Source organism: Giraffa tippelskirchi, chromosome 8 (genome assembly GCF_054371585.1).
Source record: "Giraffa tippelskirchi isolate mGirTip1 chromosome 8, T2T-mGirTip1v1.2.pri, whole genome shotgun sequence".
NCBI classification, from domain to species: Eukaryota; Metazoa; Chordata; class Mammalia; order Artiodactyla; family Giraffidae; genus Giraffa; species Giraffa tippelskirchi.
The window spans coordinates 87,329,207-87,354,659 of NC_137282.1; the positions used below are offsets into that span (position 1 = coordinate 87,329,207).

General features: G+C 42.5%; 1 protein-coding gene across 8 annotated transcripts in view; it reads left to right on the forward strand.

Annotated features, from left to right (window-relative positions):
* Positions 1-25,453, forward strand: part of GHR (growth hormone receptor) — a 311,185-nt gene that overhangs the window by 66,831 nt on the left and 218,901 nt on the right. The gene's annotated exons all lie outside the window — the stretch shown is intronic.

Consider the following 25,453-nt stretch of genomic DNA (forward strand, 5'->3'; position numbering starts at 1 on the left):
TGCACCAGGCCTGATGCTCTTCCTCTGACTAATTTTTCTCCGTTGCATTTTCTATTTTCCTTACTTTCTCCATGTTTCATCCCACATAGTTTATTTTCATATTATTAACGCTTTGCATGTGAGTAAGGAAGAAAGCAGAGTGGTGACACCCGTGCCAAGCAGTGCTGGGACCAGGAGTGAGGGCCCTCAGATGTTCGGAGGGCATCTATTTGGTCCTTGTGCTCCTGCTCCAACCTCTTACCTTGTATCTGCCTCTTTGTGCTTCAAGAGTCAAAGGCTGAAACTCTTACTGGTGTTTCCCATCCACTCCCAATGGTTCCTTGACCTTCCTGTGGAACCCCCATGCTGTAGTCTGCAGATTATTTTATTCACTTGAATGTCTTCGTTGTCATGCTTCTATGCAGTCAGATGGCATTCTCTGCCTTTCCTTATCACAGTTGGCGTTGATCTGGGAGCACTTGTGTCTTTGGCTTCACATGGTAAACAGCTTCCCATGTTGTAGGGATCCATGCCTCTCCTATCTCCTTCCCTCTTCTCTGTTGCTTTTACTTCAAGCTCTCTGGCTTGTTTCATGGTGATGATTACTGGTGAGAGAGTCTTGCCTGTTCCCAAATGTTTCTTGTCTAGTTTTGCATGGTTCCAGTGTCCTTTGAGTCAGAGACTGCCAACTATAGGCCACCTGTTTTTCGAATGTGATTTAATTGGAGCACGACCACATGCATTCCTTTCCACATTATCAATGGTTGGACTCTCATTACAGTAGCAGAACTGAGTACTTCAGTTCAGTTCAGTTGCTTAGTCGTGTTTGACTCTTTGCGACCCCATGGACTGCAGAACGCCAGGCCTCCATGTCCATTACCAACTCCCGGAGTTTACTCAAACTCATATGCATCGAGTCGGCGATGCCATCCAACTGTCTCATCCTCTATCATCCCTTTCTTCTACCACCTTCAGTCTTGCCCAGCATCAGGATATTTTCAAATGAGTCAGTTCTTCTCATCAGGTGGCCAAAGTATAGGAGTTTCAGCTTCAGCATCAGTCCTTCCAATGAATATTCAGGACTTGTTTCCTTTAGGATGGACTGGTTGGATCTCCTTGCTGTCCAAGGGACTCTCAAGAGTCTTCTCCAACACCACAGTTCAAAAGCATCAATTCTTCGGCACTCAGATTTCTTTATAGTCCAACTCTCACATCCATGCATGACTACTGGAAAAACCATAGCTTTGACTAGACAGACCTTTGTTGGCAAAGTAATGTCTCTGCTTTTTAGTACACTGTCTAGGTTGGTCGTAGCTTTTCTTCCAAGGAGCAAGCGTCTTTTAATTTCATGGCTGCAGTCACCATCAGCAGTGATTTTGAAGCCCCCCAAAATAAAGTCTGGCACTGTTTCCACTGTTTCCCCATCTATTTGCTGTGAAGTGATGGGACCAGATGCCATGATCTTAGTTTTCTGAATGTTGAGTGTTAAGCCAACTTTTTCACTCTCCACTTTCACTTTCATCAACAGGCTCTTTAGTGCTTCTTCACTTTCTGCCATAAGGGTGGTGTCATCTGCATATCTGAGGTTATTGATATTTTTCCTGGAAGTTTTGATTCCAGCTTGTGCTTCATCCAGCCCAGCATTTCTCATGATGTACTCTGCATATAAGTTAAATAAGCAGGGTGACAATATACAGCCTTGACATACTCCTTTCCTGATTTGGAACCAGTCTGTTGTTCCATGTCCAGTTCTAACTGTTGCTTCTTGACCTGCATACAGATATCTCAGGAGGCAGGTCAGGTGGTCTAGTATTCCCATCTCTTTAAGAATTTTCCACAGTTTGTTGTGATCAATACAGTCAAAGGTTTGGCATAGTCAATAAAGAAGAAGTAGATGTTTTTCTGGAGCTCTCTTGCTTTTTCAGTGATCCAATGGATGTTGGCAATTTGGTCTCTGGTTCCTCTGCCTTTTCTAAATCCAGCTTGAACATCTGGAAGTTCACGATTCACATACTGTTGAAGCCTGACTTGGAGAATTTTAAGCATTACTTTGCTAGTATGTGAGATGAGTGTAGTTGTACAGTAGTTTGAATATTCTTTGACATCGCCTTTCTTTGGAACTGGAATGAAAACTGACCTTTTCTAGTCATGTGGCCACTGCTGAGTTTTCCAAATTTGTTGGCATATTGAGTGCAGCACTTTCACAGCATCATCTTTTAGGATTTGAAATAGCTCAACTGGAATTCCATCATCTCCACTAGCTTTGTTCATAGTGATGCTTCTTAAGGCCCACTTGACTTTGCATTCCAGGATATCTGGCTCTAGGTAAGTAATCACACCATTATGATTATCTGTGTCATGAAAATCTTTTTTGCATAGTTCCTCAGTGTATTCTTGCCACCTCTTCTTAATATCTTCTGCTTCTGTTAGGTCCATACCAGTTCTGTCCTTTATTGTGCCCATCTTTGCATGAAAAGTTCCCTTGGTATCTCTAATTTTCTTGAAGAGATCTCTAGTCTTTTCCATTCTATTGTTTTCCTCCATTTCTTTGCATCAGTCACTGAGATTATTGCTTAATCTCTCCTTGCTATTCTTTGGAACTCTGCATTCAAATGGGTATATCTTTCCTTTTCTCCTTTGCCTTTCGGTCAGCATTAACCTTTATGTTCCAGTCACCATGTCTGTGGCTCTTTGTGGATTGTCCCCAAGCTCCAGGCTTGGGTGATGCCTCTTGAGGTGTAGGGAAAAGAAATAGTAATGCCACCAAAATGTAAACATTCCTGTGACCATTTGCACCATAAGGAAGCATTTATGATATGCCTAAGTCCTTGTCCCCCACCTGGCCACACAAAGTTGGATGGGTATTTTGTTCATTTGTTTTTTGTTTTTGGGTGCCAAACATAGAGCCTCAAGAGAACAGTATGTCCTGAAAAACAAGAATTGCAGCCTGCAGAGGAAGAATCCCCTGAGCTTGGTCACCTGAGGGAGTCAGTCAGCCCAGAATCTGGATGTGCTTTTTGCCCCTTCTGCAAAGGGGTTAAACCTTAGCTGAAGAGCTGTGAGTAGACCCATTTGCAAGAGGGGCTTTTTAAAACAAAACACCATAAATGTAATGAATACAGAGGTCACAAACTTGGAAAGCTTGTGGCATCTTGGGAGGTAACAAAAATGTGTGAAGTGAGCCAGTTGCTTGCAGGCAAGCCTGTGTGCCTTCTAGAGATGCTGCTGAACAGAGGAATACTGGTTCTGCCTCCCTCCCTCCTTCCCTGTGTCTTTCCTCTTTCTTTCCTTTTTTCCTTTCTCCTTCTCTCTTTCCTCTGTTTTTTCCCCCTTTCCTTCCCTGCTGCTGCTGCTAAGTCGCTTCAGTCATGTCCGACTCTGTGCGGCCCCATAGATGGCAGCCCACCAGGCTCCCCTGTCCCTGGGACTCTCCAGGCAAGAATATTGGAGTGGGCTGCCATTTCCTTCTCCAATGCATGAAAGTAAAAAGTGAAAGTGAAGACGCTCAGTCGTGTCTGACTCTTTGTGACCCATGGACCGCAGCCTACCAGGCTCCTCTGTCCATGGGATTTTCCAGGCAAGAGTACTGGAGTGGGTTGCCATTGCCTTCTCCCTTTTCTTCCCTAAGAAGCAGCAAATCTGGAATTTCACACAAAGAGCCCAAATTGTTAGTGCTGACAACCAGCGTTGCCACTGGCTCATCTGTCTCCTTTTTTCAAATTGGAAAATGGCACCCCTTTATCCACGCCGGCGCCCGTGATGGTCTAAGTCCAGTGAGGCCTGGATTTTGCTCTCCCCAGGGCTGAGCCTTTGTGCCAGATGCAAGCTGCCCAACTTTAGATGGTGACCCCAAAGTTACATATGTAAGTCAAGCAAAACATATCTGTGGGCCACACTTAGCCCAAAGGCTATCATTTTGCAGCATCTGGAGTTGTGGTTAAAACAGAGCTCTGGGGTCAGACTGTCTGACTTCAAATCTGGGTTCTGTCATTTAGCCAAATTATTCCGTGTTTCTCTGCCTCAGCCTCCTGTGTCTGTGAAATGGCCTATCTCAGGGGGCTGTTATAAGGATGGGATTAGATAATGCATGAAAAGCACTTAGCCATTCAGAGTGTGTTTAATACTCAGCACTTGATTCAGTTCAGTTCAGTCGCTCAGTCATGTCTGACTCTTTGTGACCCCATGGACTTCAGCACACCAGGCTTCCCTGTCCATCACCAACTCCTGGAGCTTACTCAAACTCATGTTCATCGAGTCAGTGATGCCATCCAACCATCTCATCCTCTGTCGTCCCCTTCTCCTCCCACCTTCAATCTTTCCCAGCATCAGGGCCTTTTCAAATGAGTCAGTTCATCATATCAGGTGGCAAAGCATCAGTCCTTCCAATGAATATTCAGGACTGATTTCCTGTAGGATTGACTGGTTTGATCTCCTTGCAGTCCAAGGGACTCTCAAGAGTCTTCTCAGCACTTGATTAGTTGGTATCAAAAATCATGTAAAAAACTGAGTTTGCATACTTAACAACTTATCTCCGCAAGTCCAGTTTTGTTGGTGAGTTTCACAGCCTATGAAGTGGGTGACAAAGTGCGTGTCAAGCCTTCTTGATTTCCTTCCACTTCTTCAGGAAATGCTCACACTCTTGTGCTTGGTGACTTTAAAGGCAGGGAGCTCAAATAGCTAGCATGACTTACCTACCAATTCCACAAGAACTTCAGTGAAGTAAACACTTTGCTTAAACCACTATTTCTGTTTCAGTGCATAAAGCAATTACAGGGATTAAGAATTGACATCTGTATTGGTGATACTGTAAAACCATTAACAGAAGATAAAATTAATCATGGTATTGTCTGTGGCAAAAGGCAAAGGTGTGTGGGATCAGTTTAGAATGATTTACAGTGAAAGTAGTCTAAAAGTGGTAGAACTTCAAGTGGCAAATGCTGAGTTATTGAGTTCATCTTCTAAACTGGCTCATTCTCTAGGGAGCAGGCCACAGAACCAAGACTCCATCATTAAAAACTGTCCCAGTGGGTTTGCATCCAACAATCCAACAGGCATGCTCTGCGTAAAAGATTGATTCTCACCCCTGAGACTGTTCCAGGGGAGAGTTAGCTCAGCGCTGACCATAACGAATCTGAGGTTGGCTGCCAGGGTTTGGGTTGAAATGAGACTACAGCCATCATGGTTGCTCTGGAAGGTCCAATCATACCAAAGAGTTAAATATAAAGAAGTGGTAACCTATCAACTTACTTTGAAATATACTCAAAAAAAGGAAGTCCAAGAAATAATGTAGTACAACCTACATCTACATTAACTTTTCTCTCCAATAATATCTGAGCTTCCCCTAAACACTCATGTAAGCCCTAAACAAATATGAAAAATGTCTGTGAAACTCGAGAAACAGGCATTGCCCCCAAGAACTCCAATTATTACTTGCCTAGCTTGGTTACACTACCATCCATCTAAAGCTTTCTCTCTAAAGTGAAATAAGTCCAAAGGAAAAAAAACAAATATCATATATTAATGCATATTTATGGAATCTAGAAAAATGGTACTGATAAAGCGTATTTTCAGGGAAGGAGTAGAGCTACAAACGTGGAGAAGGGACTTGTGGATGCAGGGAGGGAAGGAGAGAGTTGGACGAATTGAGAGAGTAGCATCAACATGTATACACTACCATGAATAATATAGACAGCTAGCGGGAAGCTAGCTATCCCTGCTGTCTAGCACAGGGAGCTCAGCTTGGTGCTCTGTGATGACCTAGAGGGATGGGGTGGGGGTTGGAGATAGGCTCAAGAGAGAGGAGATGTATGTATACTTGGGCTGATTCATGTTGTTGTACAGGAGAAACGAACACAACATTGTAAAGCAATTATCCTCCAATTAAAACTGAATTTTAAAAAGATGTAAAGCTTCTCTTTCCATCTCAGCACTTGGTTTCTCCATCTTGGCACTATTGACATTTTAGGTCAGGTAAATCCTTACTGTGGTGGCTGCATTGCCTCTGCAATAAAAAGTAGGATGTTCAGCAGCATCCTTGGTCTCGACCCACCAGATGCCAGCAACACACCTCCCTCAACTTGAGACAATTAAAAATGTCCCTGACCTTGCAAATGGCTATCCAAAGGAGAAAATCTTGATGGTTGAGAACCACTGCTCTAGACTAAGAAAAGTGGCCAGAATTTGTAAACACAATCATTTTTCTGTGTGTGCGTGTATGTGTGTGTATGTGTTTTAAGTGACAAAGGCCCTAAAGACAAAATTTTCAAAATAAGCTCATGAGCAAGCTATATTTACAGAATGTTTCAAGAAGGATCCTGTAAGCACCGTGTTTGGCAAATGGGTGATTTTGCTAAGCCTCAAAGCAGCTTTTCCATATGTCACGTTAAATGCTAGCAAACTGACCAGTCTAGAAGGATGTGTCGTCATTGAGATCACCCTTAAGGTATTTGTCCAGACTTCTTCCAAACAAGAGTGTTTCTTATTCAGCAGTGCTTGTGTATAAAAACTCAGTAGGAGGGAATAAGGTTCATAAAGCAAAGAGAGATTTCAGATCTTCTAGTCGGCTTCTCATGTTTTATAAGACAAGACACCAAGGTTCAGGGAATAGAGTTTGTAGCAAAATTTATGATAAACCTCAGTGATTCGGATACTAACCTGAAATTTTCAATGATGTAAGCACATAACAATATAGGCACAAAATTATTACTGAGTAAAATGTCAAAATTATACTCTTATGACAATTTTCAAGTGCTTAGGAAAAATTAAGAGAAACCAGAAACAAAATTTTAAATGTTTTTGAAATCAAAGGCTCAAAAAATTAAGGCTGCCATCAGTGTACCTCTTGCTTCAGAATCCAGAAAGTTTTATATTTTTTTATAACACATGATTGCATAATTTTGATCTATTAGAAATGGTTTTTCTTGTTCAGTCAAGAAGTCATGTCCAATTCTTTGCGACCTCATAGACTGTAGCATGCCAGGCTCCTCTGTCCTTCACTATCTCCCGGAGTTTGCTCAGATTCGTGTCCACTGAGTCGGTGATGCTGTTTAACCATATTCTCTGCTGCCCCCTTCTCCTTTTGCCTTCAATCTTTCCTAGCATCAGGGTCTTTTCCAGTGAGGGAATGGTAGAGTTCCATTAATGTACCTTATCATACTTAATACAGTTCAGTTCAGTTCAGTCACTCAGTCGTGTCCGACTCTTTGGGACCCCATGAACTGCAGCCCGCCAGGCCTCCCTGTCTATCACCAACTCCAGGAGTTTACCCAAACTCATGTCCATTGAGTCGGTGATGCCATCCAACCATGTCATCCTCTGTTGTCCCCTTCTCCTCCTGCCCTCAATCTTTCCCAGCATCAGGGTTTTTTCAAATGAGTCACTATGCCCACCAAATAAGTTATTTGGAACTTGAATAACGGTTTATAATTGATTTGTCCTTAAGTTGATCAAATATTCTCTCTTCTCCTCCCTTCATGCAGCATTATCTTTACCCAGATCATAATTCTAAAATGAAGCAACATGAATGAATTCATCCCATGGGTACAGGATACCCATCCCTGCATCCAAATTTCTTTGACTAATTGGAGGAAATGGCTAATCGTATATTTAAAACTCAGTGTTCTTTCTACATGTCTAGGATTCATGTTTTCTACATGTAGTCAGTTCCTGATCTAAGGAAGAAACAGGCAGGAAAATGATCAGATTCAGGTGGTGTTTAACTAGAAGATGAGATCATGACAAGAAAGGTACAGCATGTTCTGGTATGTGGGAGTTTTGATTACAAGGCACACCCTTGCTGCTGATGGAGTGCCTCGGGCTCTGCCTACCTTTAGTTTGTGATTACTAGGTCAGGTATGGATCTAACACTTCTCATGTCGTGTTCGAGTACCTTCCTGTGCCCAAGCAATAAAAGAAAAGCTTCCTCCTGTGACGTGTGTGTAAATGTTATTGAAAGACTTCAGATAATGCCTTCAACCTCGTTTGGCCCTAGAGGATGATCTCTCCAGAAGTGGGTATGGTGTCAAAATATCGAAAGTACTAGTAAAATAAGCATATGACTTGCTTTAAAAAGAAATACTTGTTTTCAGGGTGGCGATATGATCCACTTTAGATTTTAAGGAGAGACGTGGCTAAAAGACATGTGATATTTTTACCCAAAACACGGTAGACTACACTGTCACCTCTTGGCAATGATGTGAAAGGAAGACTGTTAATGCATTTAGCAAACATTTATGGAGAGCCTGTTACTAATAGTGAGTTAATCACTGTTATAGGTAGTAGAGATTCCACAAAGAACAAAGTGCTTTCCTACATTTAGTGAAGGGAGACTGTAAGTAAACAAATATATGTTAAGTCAGGTAGAGATGAGTGTTATGGGGAAAACAAAAGACTATAAGGGATAGGTGGAGCTGGATGGGCCAGAGGGTTAGTATTTTGTATGGGACAGTCGGGGAATGCCTCCCTAATAAGGTGAGATGTGCTCAATTAGCTGAAGGAAATAAAGCCTGATGCTATCTGGGGGAGGATACCAGAAACTGTTACAAATGTTTCAACAGGAAATTTATTAGTCCTGAGAAAGGGCAGGTCTGTATGTGCTTAGAATGAAAGGGGGTAAGATAAAAGAAAAGGGGGAGCTTTGGGAAAGAATTAGGGCTACATTAATATATATATATATATACTTAATGAAAACAGCACTGATTGGAAAAACCATAAAATTGGATTGTGTGTTTGCAAATCTCTTACATAGTTTTTAAATGAGACCCATAGTTCTGTTAAACATCATGGTCGTTTCAGCTGAGTTGTAGTGAACATGGGATTGTCTTTTGAAGTTACCCTGCAAACCTTAGACTCACTCAGAAAGCAGTAGTTCGGTTATGTTGCCCGGGCTGGATGTATTATTAATTTGAGCTGAGAAGTAATACACTCGGGTTGTGGCTGACTATGGGCCCTGGTCCAATTCACCAGATTTTGTGTCCTATCTTTAGGGGGGAATGGACTTTTTATGCCATGTAGAAGGGAAGAAGGGGCACAATTTCAAACAAAGGGAAAGTAAAAATGTTACTTGCTCTTTACCATGCCATGGACTATAGTCTGTGGCCTGCTAGGCTCATTTGTCCATGGGATTCTCCAGGCAAGAATACTGGAGTGGATAGTCATGCCCTTCTCCAGGGGATCTTCCCAGTTCAGGGATCAAACCTGGGTCTCCCACGTTGCAGGCATATTCTTTACCATCTGAGCCACCAGGGAAGCCCAGTTTCAAGGAGAAAATGCAGAAAAGCTGAGTATAGGTAAAGATCCCATGTTACCTGAGCCTCCTATGCTGGTCTTCAGTATGAGCAATATGTTCTTCTAAAGAGTGTGAGATCTCTAGGACAAGACAAGGATGCTGAGGATTTCAGTCTTTTGGAAATTCTTACCTTATATCCTAGATCTCTATCTCAAGAGGGCCTTCATTCTCTTAAAGTGTGAAAGGAAAAGAGGCATTAGTTAGCCCTGTCCCAGTCAGCCAAGAACTGCTCAGGTTTTTGAATGTTAGCATTAAATGAGGTCACCTGTACCAATTGGAAGCTGTTTCCCTGTTCTCAATGACAGTCAGATTTCACCTACATGCCTCTCAGGGCTGCCCTGCCTTGAGGGTTGTTGAGCAACTCCTGCTGGGAGTTGTTGGCTGTTTAAAGAAAGGTGGAGTGGCCCAGGACCAGCAGGAGAAAACGCTAGAATTCTGCTTCATAGAGCTGAGGAGCATTTCTGTTGAAGCCCAGTTCTTGGACTGATAAATAAAGAGTGATTTAAAAAAAAAAAAAAACAAGGAAGTACTTTCTGAAAAGGGACGGCGTCCAAGTGCAACTCATTTCTTGAGCAATTTTGTCCAGTTTGCTCATTTCAAGTACTTCAGTGTTCATGGTTTTTTGCTTTTACGAAGTCATAATTCTTTTAAAATGCTGTCGTATACTTAGCAAACATCTTTTGAGCATCTACCCAGGGCCCAGTCTTGTGCCATGCATTGTCAAAAGGAATAGGTAACATTGTCCTTGCTCTTGTGGAATTAATAGTTTTGTTAAAAACATAAGACTTCCAGCAGTGAAACAAGAAGGAGCAAGTGAAAAGTCAAGTAGGAGGCATAACTCAATGAGAAGAATCCAGACTTTGGTGTCAGGCAGCCGTGGCTTTGACTCAGAGCTCTGACTCTGACTAAGAGTGTGCCTCTGTGAGATTCTCTTATCCTGTGTGGGCCTCGGCTTCCTCTTCTGTAAAATGGGACAGTAGTACCTATTACGTTGTCCTTTGGATTGCTATGATAATGCGCTAATACTATACGTAAAGCAATTAGTGCCTGGAACATAGGAAGCACTTTGTTGTTGTTTGATCGCTCAGTTGTGTCCAACTCTTTGCAACCCCATTGACTGCAGCATGCCAGGCTTCCCTATCCTTCACAATCTCCCAGAGCTTCCTCAAACTCATGTCCATTGAGTTAGTGATGCCATCCAACCATCTCATCCTCTGTCATCCCCTTTTCCTCCTGCCTTCTATCTTTCCCAGCATCAGAGTCTTTTCCAGTGAGTTGGTTCTTTGAATCAAGTGGCCAAAGTATTGGAGCTTCAGCTTCAGCATCAGTCCTTCCAATGAATATTCAGGGTTGTTTTCCTTTCAGATTGACTGATTTGATCTCCTTGTAGTCCAAGGGACCCTCAAGAGTCTTCTCCAACACCATAGTTCAAAAGCATCAGTTCTTTGGTACTCAGCCTTCTTTATGGTCTAGCTCTCACACCCATACATGACTACTGGAAAAAACCATAACTTTGACTGTATGAACCTTTGTTGGCAAAGTGATGTCTCTGTTTTTTAATACACTGTCTAGGTTGGTCATAGCTTTTCTTCCAAGGAGCAAGTGTCTTTTAATTTCATTGCTGCAGTCACCATCTTCAGTCATTTTGGAGTCCAAGAAAATAAAGTTTGTCGCTGTTTCCATCATTTCCCCATCTATTTTCTATGAACTGACGGGACCAGATGCCATGATCTTCGTTTTTTGAATGTTGAGTTTTAAGCTAGCCTTTTCACTCCTCTTTCACTTTCATCAAGAGGCTCTTGAGTTCCTCTTCGCTCTGCCATAAGGGTGGTATCATCTGCATATCTGAGGTTATTGATATTTCTCCCGGCAATCTTGATTCCAGCTTGTGCTTCATCTAGTCTGGCATTTCACATGATGTGCTCTGCATGTAAGTTAAATAAGCAGGGTAACAATATACAGCCTTGACATACTCCTTTCCCAATTTTGAACCAGTTCATTTTTCCATCTCCAGTTCTAACTGTTACTTCTTGATCTACATACATTTCTCAGGAGGCAGATAAAGTGGTCTGGTATTCCCTTCTCTTTAAGAATTTTTCTCAGTTTGTTGTGATCTGCACAGTCAAAGGCTTTAGCGTAGTCAATGAAGCAGAAGTAGATGTTTTTCTGGAATTCTCTACTTTCCAGATTCCAAGCTGGAAATTTTATCCAGTTTAATATTTCTGAAGTCAGAATGCCCTGTATAATTGATATGTATATTTACTGTGGTAATGTTTTTCTCTTTTTTTCTTTCCCAGAAGTCATTTTTAAGTGAGAGAGCAGGGCATCTGTTTTTTAAAATTTATTTTTAATTAAAGGATAATTGCTTTATAATATTGTATTAGTTTCTGTTGTACAGTGAAGTGAATCAGCTGTAAACGTACATATATCCCCTCCCTCTTGAACCTCCTTCCCACTTCATCCCCATCACACCCCTCTAGGTTGTCATAGAGCACTGGACTGAGCTCCCAAGACAGGGCATCTTATAAATGATGAAATGTTTGAAGCAAGAGAAATAAATATTTTCCCTGTATTTTGGATGATAAAATAAGGCTTAGAGAAGTTAACTTACATGCTCAAGATTGATGAAATTAAGAAAGGCAAAGCTGGAACTTGACTAAGCTTTGTCTAGTTTTGCTTACTCTACCATGCTTCTTGGAAGCAAAAAGTTGCCAACATACAGTCCTTTGTTCACCACATAGCAAAATATGTTTGATCATTCCTAAACTGAGTGGTAGATTGCCTGTTTATTAGTTCTTAACAGGAATACATTTTTTAGTCCTTCAAGCCAGACTTCATGGGCTGTCTTGTGCAATGTATTATTGACATCTGTTAGGTGTTTACATCACCAGTGACATTGGTCAATCTGAAAAGTTATTTTCTTTTAGATAAGAACCTATTGGACTCAGATCTTTTTTAGAAATCTCACCCTGACCTGAGTTCACCTGAGTGATACCAGCAGATTTTCCCCTAGACTTTCAGGATCCTGGGTCCTTACAAGGAAATGGGGATGTAGTCATTAGCAGTTGATTATTAAGCGAATTCATTGAAAATTAACAGCAGTATTCTTTGACCTCAGTTTCTATAGCCAGACTGCTAATCTTCAGTAAATATAAGACTGTATTTCTAATCTATTGACTTAGCACAAATTAGCTATTGAATGGGCCAGTTGTTACTGCTAAACTTTTTTTTGAAGTATATTAAAATTCTTCTTTCCTGTGTTTCATCCTCTGAAACACAATCTTAGGGCCTTTTATTATGCCAGGTCAACCTCCCAAAAAATCTTATTAAGCTGATTGTTGTTGTTTAGTTGCTCAGTCGTGTCCAACTCTTTTGCAACCCCATGGACTGTAGCCCACCAGACTCTTCTGACCATGGTATTTCCCAGGCAAGAATACTGGAGTGAGTTGCCATTTCCTTCTCCAGGCAATCTTCCCTTCCCACCTCCACCCAGGAGGTGTGGATCAAACCCACATCTTCTGCACATGTCTCCTGCGTTGGCAGGCAAATTCTTTACCACTGAACCACCAGGGAAGCCCTAATTATATCAAATCAGCTCTGTCATCAAAATGATTACAGTTTCAGAGTCACAGTTAATGAAAAAAGACTTCAACAAAGGTGATCACTAGCCTTTGTAAGTATCCTTCTATTTGAGAAGTGAAACTTCTATTGAAAAAAGCCATTTGTAAACCTGGTTCCCTGTTAAGTCATTCTGAGGTTCTTACAGTGGAGTTCTGTCTCTCCCTTTAACAACACATGGATGTTAGCATATTCACCTACATTGAATGAATGAATATATTATTTGTTTGGAATTTGCTTTTCCTTCCTCTGGTCTAGCAGCTTCAGCACCAAAGTGTAGTTGTAAAGTTACGTGTGTGTGTGTGTGTGTGGTAAGTCGCTTCAGTCGTTTCTGACTCTTTGCAACCCTGTGGACGTAGCCCACCAGGCTCCTCTGTCCGTGGGATTCTGCAGGCAAGATTTCTGGAGTGAGTTGCCACGCCCTCCTCCAGGGGATCTTTGCAACCCAGAGATCGAACCCACATCTGTGGCATCTCCTGCATTGGCAGGCAGGTTCTTTACCACTAGCTCTATCTGGGAAGCACCCAAATTAGACATAGTGGAATTTGAAATGGTGTATGTGTCAGTCAGCAAGAAACAGAATCTAAATCGGGAGGTTCCTGAGACTTTAATGAAGGGGAGATGCAGGAAGCATGGGTGGGGTTAAAGTCACCAACAAGGCATGCTAAGGTACTCAGACCCCAGCCACAGGGAGGCTGTTGTCACCCTTAGACTTGGAGCAGCAGTGGAAGGAAATTGTGTTACCATTGTTCTGGGAGGAGGGACCATATGACAGAAGCTAAGGTCCTGTGGGGACAGGTTCTGACAGAGCATGGGGATTGTGGGGGAGGTCATCCCTGACCTCTCTCTCAGCATTCTGGTCTCTGTTGTTCAAATGCAGTGGAGAGTCAGCCAGGAAGGGAGCCTGCAGACTCTGCCCCCAGCAGACCAGCCTCCTGAGGTGCAGTAAAGAGAGAAACCTAGAATGGATCCTCTAGGGGAGAAGAGTTAAATAGAGACGAACTGGCCCAGATGGGAAATGCTGTTTTAGAACCCACAAACTGCCCCCCAAAAAGAACAGTGTATTCAAGGAATTCAGAGCCCTGAACTCATTTAACCTTGGCTTAGCATCTCCTTTCTGAAACGCCTTCAAATACACTTGGAGTCACCTGACAGCAGCTAGAATTGCTGCTCATTTCAGTATGTCCCAGTTGCAGCACTGAATGTGGTCATAGGGCCAAAGGGGCTGGCCCTATAGCTCCCTGATAGTGAACAGGAAAAACGAGAAAAGTGGGAATGTCATTGAGAATTTCTGCAAGAAATACAATAACTAGGGATAAACTAGGAGTGGTGAGAAAGCCTGGAGGAGGCACAAGCCTAAAAATACCCTGCAAATGATTTCCCAGCTCTTGGGTCGTGTTCTGCCCCATGCTCTTTCAGCCCTGGTATCTTCCAGAGCCCTCATTGCAGGCAAGGTTGGGGACTTTTTATTATAAATAGTGAGTCCCAAGAGATGACTGCTGTCAGTATGAACAGTGATATTACCCATCTTACACATTAGCCAACAGGGAGTCTGTATTTGAAGTTACTGTTGTTTCACCAGCGTGAAAGGGAAAAATAATATCTTTAAAAGGGACAGAAGTATCACTATGTGATGAGATGTTTAGCTGTGGACTGTCACTTGATTAAAGGCTATACTGATTAATGTTCCACTGGCAGCTGACAAGAAATAAACATCCTTACCCAATGCCTTTATTCTATGGCTCATGCCTTAGTCCTTTCTGGGTTACTAGAACAATATGCCACAGTCTAAGTGGCTTACAAATGATAGAAACATACTGCTCACAGTTCTCAGGGTGTAAGTCTGAGATCAGGGTGCCAGCTTGGTTGGGTGAGGGGCCTCTTCTGGGTCTCGAACTTCTCGTTGTATGCCCACACGGTGGAAGGGTCTACAGAGCTCTCTGGGGTCTTATAAGAGCCCTTATCCCATTCACAAGGGCTCATGACCTAATCACCTCCCAAAAGCCCCACCACTAATCCCATCACCTTTGGATATCAAGATTTCAGCAGATGAATTTTGCCTCAGACCGCGGCAATTGATTATAATCTTTTGTACTCCTTTTGCTTCATCATACTTTTGTCTGGCAAAATGCCAGCCCAGAATAAATCCTGCTCTCCACCTACACCATGCCAGCACCTGAGAGCTGAACATGACAGGAGAAAACACACACCCTGATGTTGGTTGCTGGTTAAATGCACGGCCACTAACCTCCCCAAGTTTTTCATACAACTGGCAAAGCTGTTTTCCCTGATCCATTCACTTTGTCGAGACACCTATTTCACACCTCTTCTCACTTCTCTCCTCAAGCCCCTAACACTTCCTTCCTGCATCATACCTCTGTGCAGATAGCCGTCTTTCTCTCTCACTGCAGACAGACCCCACACGCAACAGAAGGGAATCTGCAAGCTCCCACCACACTTGCTTCTCTCCGGGAGTCAGTGCCCATCAGCTCTGCCTTCCTCCTGTTAACACAGCGCTTTGTAGGCAAACCTCTTCACATGACACCTGCTTTTCTCTCTTGCCTTCTTCTTAGAGACATTACCCCCACAACTCTCCTTTCTCTCTTGGATTTATTTTTTCTCTTCACTGGATCATTCCATCACCATAAAAACATGACCTAGTGTCCCAATATTATTATAAAAGATAAGCATACAATTGTTGATCCTATGTCTTCCTTTAGCCACCACCCCCCATTTCTCTATCCTTTTCAACAAAACTCCGTGTTTGGCTGAAATATACTCTACTGACTATGGTGGGACAGCGGATGGAAGCTGAGCTTGGCCACTGGGACAGTTGCTGCCCTGTCCCACTTGCTAAATTCAGTAGCACATGCTCAGTCCTCATCTCGGTTCACCTGTTGGATCACCCAAACTTCTTACTTGGTGTCCAGGATGCTACATTTTTCTAGTTTTTCTCACACTTCACAGGTCTTCCTTGTAAGCTCTTTGCTGGTTTTGCTCATTACCCCAACCTCTGACTGTTAGAATGACCCAGAGCTGGCTTCAGACCTTTTCAGGCACCCTTCTCCCACCATAAGCACTCCCCTACTCCCATTCCAGGAATCCAGGCTCTCATACTAAGAATTAAAACCCAAGTCCACAGGTTTTGTAGCTTTTGGCTTCTGCTCTGGCTGCTAGTAGGTTGCTGGAAAAATCAGTCTTTGAAAATTTGAAGACGTTTACTCTAAGGGTTTAATATAATATACACTGAAAACTTCCAAACTATTCCCTTCTGAGTTTTGGACATGTCTACTTTGACTACCTAGTTGAAATTCCCACTTGATTTATAGGCACTTGAAATTGCTGCTGCTGCTAACTGCTAAGTCGCTTCAGTCGTGTCCGACTCTGTGCGACCCCATAGACAGCAGCCCACCAGGCTTCTCTGTCCCTGGGATTCTCCAGGCAAGAACACTGGAGTGGGTTGCCATTTCCTTCTCCAACTTGAAATTGAGTTCACCAAAATTGAAGTGACCACCCTTAACTGAATCATCCTTCAGTCATCTAGAGACCCCTCTATCCGTCAGTCGCTTAGGCTGAAAAACACTGGACTCCTCTTGGCTCCGGTCTTTCCCGAAGCCAATTCATCAGTAAATTCTAAGCATCTTACTCCATCGTCACTGCTCGCTTCCTGGGCCAGCCCTCTCTCACCTGACTATTGCAAAGGCCTCTCACTGGTCTGTTGCTTCCCACTTGCTCACCCTCTGTCCCTCCATCATCCCACCGCTTTATCATCAGTGCATCAGGTCATCTAATGCCTCCTCTCAAAGCCCACCAGTACCCTCCCATTTCATGTGTCCTGTGAGGCCCTGCACTTGGCAGATGTCTCTGGAATAATAGTATATGTGTGTCCTGTAAAACAGGGGCTTCCTAGATGGCACTAGTGGTAAAGAACCCATCTTCCTAATGCAGGAGACCTAAGAGGCATGAGTTCAATCCCTGGGTCAGGAAGATCCGCTGGAGAAGGGCATGCCTACTCACTCCAGTACTCTTGTCTGGAGAATCTCATGGACAGAGGAGCCTGGCTGGCTACAGTCCATAGGGTTGCAAAGAGTTGGACATGACTTAGCACATACACACTTGCTGTAAAACTCTGTGTTCTGGAAAAAAAAAAAAAAGTCAGTTGTGTCCGACTCTTTGCAACCCTTTGGACTCTACAGTCCACGGAATTCTTCAGGCCAGAATACTGGAGTGGGTAGCTGTTCGCTTCTCCAGGGGATCTTCCCGACCCAGGGATCGAATCCACCAGGGAAGCCCAAGTTCTTCCCTACATCTGAAAAATGTACTCTTAGAAAAACAGGATTTAGGGGGAAAGTAGGATTAGAGCGGGCGTCTCCTAATCTTCTATGACTTATAACCCCAGCACGCACCAGAGGTAGCTTGGGAGAGCTGCACCGGCCAGAGGGGGCACGTTTCTGGGGAGACAGCAAGGAGCAGGTGCTCATTCTCTCAGTTGGAGGCGAAATCCCTCCAGCCTGTGCCGCAGCCAACCTGAGGCCTTGTTCCTTTCCTGCTAAAAGATGAGAATTCTATTCCTGCTCTTCTGGCTCCTTTTGCCTACGGGAAAAAAAAAAAAAATGTTTCCATGTTATACCAACATTTATGCTACTATCTGCCAGTAGCCTATGAGCTAATTGCTGTTACAGAAACACACGTTGTAACAGAACAGCCTGTCCTCGCTTACTCTCGGTTGTCTTGCCTCTTCCTCCGATGTGTCAGGAGAACACCCACCGACAGGCTTCTGCCTTTGGTCTTCTTACCACCTGGTGAGACCTTCCTCCTAAATCCTCCTGATTTCTTCATCTCTTTCAGATCTTTATGCTAATGTGTCCTGCAGAGTGGCAGCTTCCCTGGACAGCTCCTTTAAGAGGACAACAGCCTCACTGTCCCCCCAACCCCAACACTCTCTCCTGCACGTCATTGTTTATTTTTCCCCATGGCACTTATCATCTGATATATATGACTCACTTACTGCCTGACCCACATCCATGAGTCTACAAGCTTCTGGGAAGGCAAGGATTGTGGACTTCTTCATTTTATTTGCTTCCTGTGTTTTTCTCTGCTAGATCTTCGGTGCCTGGAACTTGGGCCCACGGGTGTGAGCGAGGCATTTCAAAAACGTCAACTGAGTGAATGAACCTCGAACTACTGTAGAATTCATCAGAATTTCCTTTCGGGCTGGAGAACAGTCCATCTGCCTGTATTTTTCTTCTGATGTTGTTTATATGTTTGTGTGCATATGTGACAGGAAGACTGGTTTTTATCAAGCCTGTTTTCGTGTCTTCTTTGGTATGCATCAGACTTGCGTGCTGTTTCATACTCACCGCAGTGCCCCCGAGGATGTTCTAACCTTTTAAGCTTTGATATTTTAGTAATTTATTATAAAGGATGTGCTGGAAAAGATCGTGGTGCCAGATTGCGTGTATCTTTTTGTACCCCTCTACCAACATAAGCAGTATTTGTTCCCCTTTAGAAATCCAAGCTTTTGTGATAGCAATTAAAAATTAAGTTAATTAGGTTTGTGGCTTTTCAAATGTTAGCCTGTGCTCTAACTGCTATTGGGTTACTATAAAATTAATTTTTGATGGACATTTGAATGTATTACCTACTACAGTGTATATACATACATATATATATATATATATATATACACACATACACACCTACTACCAGTGTATAGTTAGAGAAAACAGATCCTCCCAATATTCCACAGTGATGGCCATGACACAGGTTTATGCTAATTTTATGAAGGGGCAGCGAGATGATGACTAACTCCCTCTGGTACTGGACATGGCTTCATGAGGGTGGTATTGAGAGGTGGTGGTGGTGTTTGAGGTTCGTAGGGCAGAGGGTAATAATTGCAGAGGTTCTCAAAGCCAGGGGTGTGGACTGGAGTCATTCCAGTGGATCCAGGAGTCAGCATGTGCCATTTAAGGCACAGAAATGTACAGATTCCAGTGTATTCAGGAATATATGGTGAATAATTAGGCATAGAGGTGAGGGGGAGTGTAGGAAATCCTGAGGAGAGCGGTAGACCCTTGTGAACTTGACCCCCTAGGGAGCTCTCAAAGTTTTAGGTGATATGACTGGATTGGTCTTCCCATTCCTCACCTTTCCCAAACAGTACTTGGCTTCTTGGAACTGACAGCTTGTTTGGAGAAAATATCTCTGTCCACAGTGCTTAGATTAGTGCCTGGCATATAATAGAAGGGCCTATTTGTTTCATGAATATATAATACACACACAAATATATAGACATACACACACACATATGATTTGTATGCAGTTGTTGTTGTTCAGTTGCTAAGTCATGTCTGACTCTGCCACCCTGTGGACTGCAGCATGCCAGGCTTCCCTGTCCATCACCAATACCCAGAGTTTGCTCAAACTCATGTCCATCGAGTCAGTGATGCCATACAACCATCTCATCCTCTGTTTCCCCATTCTCCTCCTGCCCTCAATCTTTCCCAGCATCAGAGTCTTTTCCAATGAGTCGGCTCCTTGCATCAGATAGCCAAAGTATTGGAGCTTCAGCTTCAGCATCAGTCCTTCCCGTGAACATTCAGGACTGATTTCCTTTAGGATTAACTGGTTTGGTCTCCTTGCAGTTCAAGGGACTCTGAAGAGTCTTCTCCAACACCACAATTCAAAAGCATCAATTCTTCAGTGCTCAGCTGTCTTTATGATCCAGTGCTCACATCCATACATGACTACTGGAAAAACTGTAGCTTTGACTAGACGGCCCTTTGTCGGCAAAGTAATGTTTCTGCTTTTTAATATGTTGTCTATGTTTGTGGTAACTTTTCTTCCAAGGAGCAAGCGTCTTTTAATTTCATGGCTGCAGTCACTGTCCACAGTGATTTTGGAGCCTAAGAAAATAAAGCCTGTCACTGTTTCCACTTTTTCCCCTCTATTTGCTATCAAGTGATAGGACCGGATGCCATGATCTTCATTTTTCGAATGTTGAGTTTTAAGCCAGCTTTTTCACTCTGCTATTTCACCTTCATCAAGAGGCTCTTTAGTTCCTCTTTGCTTTCTGCCATTAGAATGGTATCATCTGCGTATCTGAGGTTATTGGTATTTCTCCCAGCAATCTTGATTTCCTCTTGTGATTCACCCAGCCTGGCATTTCACATGATGTACTCTGCATATAAATTAAATAAGCAAGGTGACAATATACAGCCTTGATGTACTCCTTTCCCAATTTTGAACCAGTCCATTGTTCCATGTCAGGTTCTAACTGTTACTTCTTGATCTGCATACAGATTTCTCAGGAGACAGTTAAGGTGTCAGGAGACAGATAAGGTAGAGAAAATGCAACAGTGAATATTGATATATATTTGAATGAATGATCTATCGATATTCATTTCTGCATTTTCTCTGTAGTAACGCTTAACTATATATCCAAATCCTTTAGGATCCTGCACTTGACTAGTAGGTTGCTCATTGAAAACTAGCTTTATAGACTGTGAATTAATAAAAGAAATGGCACAAGTAGACACCCCATAACAGTTTTTGACTTGGATATTTTAGTTGTGACACATCTTTCTCAATTGTGTCTTAGGTTGCTTTTACCAGCTCTGATCTACTTCTCAACTTCTGGTGTTTTAACATCCCTCCCCTGCCAAAATAAAATTTTTTGAACACCTTAAGGTTCTTACTTTGGTGTCCTGAACTTGTGGCTCTGGGAGAAAAAAAAAATTTTAACAATCAAGGAAATAAGTTTGAATTAGATTCTTCGTGAAGTTTATGATGAAAGCAGTACCTTTCTGTAAACATAGTCTTCTGGTCTGCCACTAACAGGCTGGGTATCACTGATAAGCTCCTCCATTTCTGCATCTCAGCAGACTAATGTGGCCAAATTTCCATAATCAAATTTTTACTAGAGACCTAATGTTTTCACCACCACCACCACCACCACCCAAAACTTACCTCTTTGGTGAGATTTCAACTGTATAGGTTATATGAGAGGAAAACGCCCTACTCAGCCTCTTTAATCATCTCATCCCAAGGCTGGGATGAGAAGTACACAGTAAAAAGTCATTTGTGCAGTCTCCAAATGACTTTGTGGGTTATCCAGCCTCTAGTCCTCTCCCTTCCATGTGGAGGCCAGCTATCTTCGGCCACTTCATAGCTTAGTAGCAGCCCATCTAGAGGCCAGGGAGAAGAAATGGATGAGATAAAGCTTAAGTATGTCACATTGATTCTTCCTTAGCAGCTCTGATAAAAGGCTTAGCAGGATGAGGCTAAAACTTGATTAAAGAGGTTTGGGGATTATCTGCGACTTTAGCTTATGTATCTTACCTTCCTCCTTTCTCCTGTTCCCTTTTCTAGTAATTAAGCATGAGTTGGCTGTAGACATGAATGAGGTTGATATAAAAGTTCTTTACTATCCTATAGGTTCTTGAAAAAAAATATGTTTACTTACAGGAAAATCAAAATAAAACTTACTTTGTTATTTTTCCTAGTCAAATTTGGGCAAGTTCTTGAACCAGAACTGTGACTAAATATAGTAAAATAATTGCTTAAGTCAAAAGATGCACCTTACACCTATGTTCTGGATTCCATGTGCAGAAATCTGGCTGCTTACAAGTGGCCTCTGGGTGCAGGTCCTCAAACAAGATTTGTTCTGCAAATCTTCCGTGAGCAAGGTCACATCTTTGGGTAGGCAGACCCAGAGATTTCACACTCAGAAGATAAATCCATGCTATATTTCTTGGAGAAATCTTTAGCCTCAGCTTCTCTGATAACCAGGCCTCTCTTCCCTCCTTTTAGAATTTGTGATCCCCCAAAATTATTATCTGGGTTTATGTAAACTCCCAGCTATTCATGATCATGGACATAAATGGTTCTAGATGCAAGAAAAAAAAAAAAATCCAGAGATAGAAAGATAATCTGAAACCAACTTTAATGAAGAAACCATAGAACAAGGTTTAAGATTTAAGAAATAGAGGTCAAAGTTGGGGCATGGCCTCAGTAAGATGGAGGATAGGGCAGTGATGAGCCTGGGACCTCTGGTGAGGCAATGCCCAGGCATGCCTCTGGAACTCTGTCATGGTGGGGACATTGGTAAAGATCAGTGGTTAGTACAGAAAGAGAAGGGAGGATGGAAGGAAAAGATTGTGGGAGGGTCCATGCTGCTGCTGCTGCTGCTAAGTCGCTTCAGTCGTGTCTGACTCTGTGCAACCCCGTAGACGGCAGCCCACCAGGCTCCCCCGTCCCTGGGATTGTCCAGGCAAGAATACTGGAGTGGGTTGCCATTTCCTTCTCCAGCGCATGAAAGTGAAAAGTGAAAGTGAAGTCGCTCAGTCGTATCGGACTCTTAGCGACCCCATGGACTGTAGCCTCCCAGGCTCCTCCATCCATGGGATTTTCCAGGCAAGAGTTCTGGAGTGGGGTGCCATTGCCTTCTGGAGGGTCCATGGGGTCCCCGTAAATAGTATCATCCCAGTTCCATTTGATAAAGGAGCTTTGTAAACTTTCCTATGTTTCCAATATCTAAAAGAAGACTGGGTCTTTAGGGATCAATAAGACACTCCATTTCACTGGGAATTTGTGACATCTCGGAGGAGAAAGAGTGGTGAGGGGCAGGTGATGGGCCAGCTAAGTCTTAAAACCAGCTGTCTCATTAAAGATGGCCAGAAGAGGGCAGTTACCTTTTATCAAGAGCATAACTGAAGTTGCAGAGAGTACTTCTGCTACAGAGTCATAAAGCATGGTGCAGGTTTACCCAAGATGCAGTATCTTACACATTAGTAGGCCCTTAATATGTTTGCTAAATACACACTAGCTGCTGCTTTTTCCCAGATCTCATCAGACTTCCATAGAGACCTTGAACCTGGTCCTTTCCAGAAAACCAAAGAATGGCTCTACAGGGAAATGATTGAAAATCCAGAAAGCAGTTTGCCTTACTGGTAAAAACAGTTTTATTTTCCTTGTAGTTTACTTTGGCATAGGCTAGTGTCTCTTTCGTGGCAGATGGCTACTGTTTGCAACTGTTGTTATCATGTTTTTCCTTCCTTATCTTCCAGTCTACTCTCTTCCTGTTGTCAATTCTATCAGTTTACTAATGAAACCCACTTTATAAGCTGTTGCATTTTTCTTGGTCCATGGGATCAATCTTACTGTGCTCTGTGTCATCTACATGGCTTTGGCTTCTATTTACCCGGGAGTTAGTTGTTCACAGGAAAGAAGAGTGATGGTGGACACAGGTTGAGAACTAACTTGATGATTTCCTTCATTTGGCAGTAAGGCTTAATTAAGATCCCAGTTGCATGTTGTTGGATTTAGTCTATGACCTTCTGGAAAACAGTCTTGATTTAACACTGGGTGGATATAAAAACAGTAAGCCAAAAAATTTGTGCTTCTCTGGACTGTAGCTATTTGTTTAGCTGTAGAAAATTTAGTGGGTGGTCCAGGCTTCACTACCAGGAAGACCTGAGCTGAGTTGGAAAATGGTTGTTGAGGGAGAGTGGTAGCAATCCTTCCATTTCTTCCATTTTATCACCGTCTAGAAATTAGTTCCTTGGGCAGGTTGATCTTGTAGTAGTTCATATTGTAGTTTTCTCTCCATCAAGTCATTTAGTTTAAATCTAAGAGCTGCTACTGCTAAGTCACCTCAGTCGTGCCTGACTCTGTGCAACCCCATAGACAGCAGCCCAGCAGGCTCCCCCGTCCCTGGGATTCTCCAGGCAAGAACACTGGAGTGGGTTGCCATTTCCTTCTCCAATACATGAAAGTGAAAAGTGAAAGTGAAGTCGCTCAGTCGTGTCCGACTCTTAGGGACCCCATGGACTGCAGTCTACCAGGCTCCTCCATCCATGGGATTTTCCAGGCAAGAGTAGTGTAGTGGGGTGCCATTGCCTTCTCTGAAATCTAAGAGCTATGCTCATTGAAAGCTCTTCCTGACCCATGAAGTGAATAACAATTATGATTGTCACTGGAAACAAAGGCTTTATTTGGCTTACTTTTGGATTGAATTTAGAGAATAACTGTAATGTTATAGAGTAGATTTTTATTTACTTTTTGATTATTCATTTGAGTGATCATAACCTCTAACTGGTATTTGTTTCTGACTTTCGTCAATGTGCTCCCCATATGGGAGAGGCAAGAGACCTGAAGTTGGTGTAGCCGACATAGAAAATTTAATAAACTGCCCCATTAATTACCACTTTCATTGCCACCTTTAAAGTGAGAGTTTGTTAACCGGATCACTACTACTTTGCAACCTAAAGCCTAAAAACGGTTCATCTTTACCATAAACATGTAAGCCATAAATCACATGACACGGTGGTTGGCTCAGAAGGGCTAACTGAGATCTTGGTTTGGCTGCTCCCAAGCTATGTGACCTTGGGTTTCAGGAACCTGATCTTGATTTGGCTGCTTCCAAGCTGTGTAACTTTCTGCTACATATGATGATTGCAGAGTTTCTGCATCGGGGTTGTGAAATTAGGTAATATATACAAAGAGCTTAGAATAGTATCTCACCCTGTAGGGAAAGTAGGGGAGGAACAATGAGAGGAAAGGGGACAAGACAGTGATGATGGGGAAGAGGAGAAGGGAGAGAACGTTAGAGAAACAGTGGAAGGATCTCAAATATAAAATGGCTGTTTTTTAGTTTTTCACAAGAAGAGATACTCAGGTATGCTCATATGCTTTGGACCAACTTTGGTGTACATCAGCAAACGATTAGAGCTTACACTGAAGCAGAGGTATGGACCTGTGTGATTTATGTCCTGCCCAGTTGCCTGGTGTCCCCTGTGGTCGAATTGATCCCTATTGGTACAAAGAATTTTTTGGACAGGTAATTGGGGCAAACTTTGAAGCCTGATTGTTTGAACTTACTTGCCAAGATGTGTAATTATTTACTGGTGCTTGCTAAAGATGTCAGCTTAGCTTTTATGGCTGAGACAGGATTAAGTTTAATACTTGGAGGCATCTTCTTCAGTTGGCCTGGCTGTTGTGACAGCCCTTGGTTTGGCATGTAGCAACCAAACCTACTGGTTAATTCATTAGACATTTAACATTTAGAAATTTATCTTCTCAAAGCAAAAAAATAATGCTTTATTATGTCCCATCTCTTTCCTCTAAGAAGACAATAACTGTTAGTTTAATATCAATGGACTGATATTAAATGGGGGTTGAAAATATAAATTTTGAAAAGACAGTAATAACAAGAATTTTCCTCTGATGAAGATTTTCTTTTAAAAACTTGAACCGAGATTTATCAAAACGATAACTGAACTTTGAAATAAGATCAAACTAGCAAATTAAAATTTCCAGGAGATCAGGAATGTGTCCTTGTCGTTTATACATCTTTGGGCCTGTATCAGTACCCAGGTTATGGAGGCACTCAATAACACTGAATGAATGAATACAGTATCTAAATTAGCATAACTGCCCCTTGGAATAATATTAAGTCAAAGGGGGATATGTCATCACTTCTTTATGGTCAGGACCTATGTTGTCTGTTCCAATTAAAAGGAAAAATGTGATATACAGGAAACAAAGTGAAATGCTCTTTATTTCTATTGT